Source organism: Lathyrus oleraceus, chromosome 4 (genome assembly GCF_024323335.1).
Source record: "Lathyrus oleraceus cultivar Zhongwan6 chromosome 4, CAAS_Psat_ZW6_1.0, whole genome shotgun sequence".
Taxonomy (NCBI): domain Eukaryota; kingdom Viridiplantae; phylum Streptophyta; class Magnoliopsida; order Fabales; family Fabaceae; genus Lathyrus; species Lathyrus oleraceus.
In genome coordinates, this window is record NC_066582.1 from 128623380 (window position 1) to 128627693 (window position 4314).

Here is a 4314-nt window from a genome sequence, read left to right on the forward strand (position 1 = left end):
TTATTGTCTAAAGGTTGCCTGATTATTCGTTATAAGGGTAGGTAATATGGTGGGGACTCCTTGTGATTGGTTATTTCGACCTACATGGTTCATGCCAGATCCAGAATTTTGAATTGGCGAAATAACCGTATTATGTGGTTGAGTATATATGGAAGAATTGTTTTGAAGTCCTGCCATGGCAGTAGATGGCATTCCATATGGGTAATCTCTCATAGGCCTAAAGTTCTCGAATCCTGGTGGCCTAGGGGTTGAAATTGTAGGAGTATCTGCCGCTCCTGACATAATAGGCATTGTTGTCGAATTATGCAAGGCCATGGATCCAGATGTTGGTATGGCCTGTGCATTAGGGATCTCAGTGGATACATCAATTGAATTTGCTCCGATTGTGTCTGTCCCTTGGGGAGGGAATTGTTCCCCTTGACTGGTTGTATTAACCATCTTTTTTGCGTTTTTTCTGTTGGTTATAGATTGTGAATTGTTGGCTATCCTTCCACTTCTAAGGATCATACAACACTAATTTTAAAACCAAAAGAATAACAATAATTTTGCGAATTGTACAAAAAAACTATTGTAATCAACAATTCTTTTGACACTGTCCCACTGGGCGTGCCAATTTGTTTACCAGTGATTTCTGATAAACAACCGCTAGTCTTCCAAATTTATATATTTTTGGTAACTTACAGGATCGACTAGATTGATCCTAGGACATGTGTCTCAAGAACTGTTATTACGGTGATTTGACTCATGGTTAAGTTTGTTTCTGATTTGTGGACAACGAAAAGTGTTTTGACAACAATTCTAAACGAAACATATGACTTTATGAACAACGTAAATGACGATAACTTTGTAGTAAAAGGTTTCTTAAAGATAACGAAAATACTTGGGAAGGGTAAAGATAAATGACTCGAAGTAAATGCTTTAAGTTTTGAGAAAGTACTAAAATTGAAGACTTGGCGAAATGCAAATACAACAGTAAAAGTGATGATAAACTACTGAAAATAAGGGCAATTCGACAGAATAAAAGGCAGTGAATAAATTTAATTTAAATAATTGGTATGAAATAGATAACATGAACGAAACTTATGGTATTCTTCATACATACATTTTCAGCGTAAAACTCTTTTCTCTCGCTCTGGTACTTCGAGTATATTTTGTGAATTTCTGTATATCTGTTTGAACACCCCTGAATCCAAAACTAAGACCCCTATTTATAGCAATTCGACCCTAACGACCTCTACACATATGACTGCCACGTTCGCCATTCTCAAGCGTTGCATATCTTAGATGTTTCCACGTGTTGGCCTGACGAAACGGCTTTGTTTAAATTTCAAATATTTCCCGCTTGAAGCTTCGACTCTATGAACGCCTATGTCAAAGAGAGCTTTGTGAAAATCCAAAAATCTTCTAAGTCTCAGGCTTCGAAAACAAAGAATTGTTCACCCACGAAAAGATTTAAACAACTTCGACACAACCATCTTTTATTTATTCTCCAAAACATAACACTTCCAAAGAACTTCAGCTATCTGTCGAAATCTCCAGCTAACACACTGATACCATTAGACTCACGATCAAGAGAAATGCAACCTTCTTGTATTTGAAAAAAAGAATACAATCCTGTATAGGATCGGGTATTGTGTCAAAGATCACATATCAAAATCCAATATTTTTTTAGAATAGTCAATGCAAGTTTTTCCCCCTAAAGGTACGAGACGATGAAGATGTTGAATACATGTTTGTTAGTCATGAACATTCAGGCTGCAATTGTATTGAGTTGTACATTACTCTTCAACCATGTATACCATCTCAGCAGTCACAAATAACCAGTCAGGATGAATCTAGTGAATTTGATCCACAATGGTCAGATGACGTCAACCCAGAAGCAGAAGTAGAAGTGGATGTCGTTGATGAAGAAGAAGAGGAGACCGAGATACAGGTTGATCACATGCTGAACAACGACATTGAAGATGATGATCAACCACCACCAATACCTCCTAGTCATGTCTACAATCCGCCTCAACATATGACAAATATGGATCTGCACGACGATGAAACATCCAACAGTGTTTTCTATAATCCGTATCCGAGATCAGAAGGCGAATTAAAGTTGGGAGACATGTTTCGTACCAAAGAAGAATGTGTTCTAGCTATCAAAAAATTCCACATGAACAACTCTGTTGATTTTACAGTGAAACACACTGATTCTAGAAGGTATGTTATCGAATGTCGTAACATGCCTTGTAAGTTTCGTTTGGCTGCGTCTTACAAAAAGAAAAACGACTCTTGGGAGATCACTTCAATATACCCACCTCACAGTTGCATTGAAACTAACGTTAAACAAGATCACCGCAAACTAAGCGCAACGTTGATATGTCAAGACATTCTGCCGTTGGTTAATAAAGACCCATCCGTGAAGGTGAGTATAATTATATCCCGTATCAGAACAATATATAATTATACTCCATCTTACAAGAAATCCTGGATTGCGAGGACAAAGGTTGTTGAACAAGTTTTCGGCAACTGGGAGGATTCATACAAGTAAATACAAGGGTACTTTACTCAAATTGATGGCACTTGGTTATACAACAAATTCTCGTGCATCAAAGGCTTCACATTTTGCAAACCTATTATTCAAATTGATGGCACTTGGTTATACAACAAATACAAGGGTACTTTACTCATGGCGTTAAACGCCTTGGTAAGATCGACCTATTATAGGTTGGCTTCTACGTTCGCAACCAGAGGTGAAAGATGGAGTGTGGTGTTAATGACCAGGAAAGTATTCAGTGAGTGTTGCATGAAGGTCATGAAAGAGGAGAGCGTCAAACGTAGCATGTAACACCCTTCTAAATACCCCAAAATATTTAATTAAAATAATAACATATCAATCAGAGTAATTTTGCCCCGAAGGGTGTCACACAATCATTTCACAACAATTATCAAAATATCCTGTCATGCTCATTTATTAAATCAAAATAAGACTCTTTTGCATAATTCGCAGCGGGTACAAAACATCGACATTCAAATCATGTACTACATTACATGTAAAGTTGAATCAACAACTAAATCAAAACATAGTCAAACATTCCCTCCCGATGTTACATCTACCAGAGCATGACCCACTAAGGACGACACTAGACTCCATAGCACTAGCTTCTACTCAACTCACTGCTCGTTACCTGAAAAATAGATGTAAGGGTGAGTTCCTCAATCAATATAATAAGCATTATAGAACAACATGTAATGCTAAGTAAATAACACATCAATTCACCCTAATCAAACTACGCACTCAGCAACGGCAATATCCGTTCAAACATCATATTCAACAGTAACATATAGCATATGTATAATCTCAACCATACTCAACATCAACAACACAACACATAACACACATATAATACTGGAATACATCCATTCATATTATATGCCATACATTCATTATGAAATGAGACTCCACACATGCGGTACCGACTATTCTTGAACATACAGTTCAAGCTCACCGATCAAATCCAGATACGGCTACTAAGCTCACTAGTCCCACTCATTTGAGATCTAATGACTCACTCACCAATTCCTCACCATGGGAATTAGCTACAGCCCCGAAGGCTAGACTATGCACACTAATCATCTAGCATGCAAACATCAACAACAAACCCACCATGGTTCACTCACTAATTCCTCACCATGGGAATTAGCTACAGCCCCAAAGGCTAGAATAAGCATGTTAATCACCTAGCAATGCAACAACAACAGCAACAATTCGAGAATAGACATAAGCTCACACTCTAAGCCATAAAACAGTCTATTCACAAATGCATACATAACTGATACATTCACAGCATCATGCTTATCATCACACATCATTAATACATTTTATCCCAAAAGCATATCACATCATGCCACATAATCAAATACAGTATTAGCACATTCTACTAATACCTATACTACTCAAAACAACGGGAAATGATCCCTGCTACATCATACATCAGCTAAGTACATCACTCAGCCTAAACAACCAAAAACTGCACAACAACAGCACAGAAAAATCACAATTCTGCCCATACGCGTATTGCCTATGCCCATACGCGTATTGCCCACGCCTGACCAAATCCATACGCGTAATGCCCACGCCCATACGCGTATGCTACGCGTATCACATTCCCATACGCGTACCAACAGAGACCAAAACACGTTCAAAACATCATCTTCCTCATCCATACGCGTATTGCCTAGTGCCATACGCGTACCAGCCATCTCATACGCGTATTGCCTAGTGCCATACGCGTATGACCAGAAACCAGAACTCTCAGATCTGCA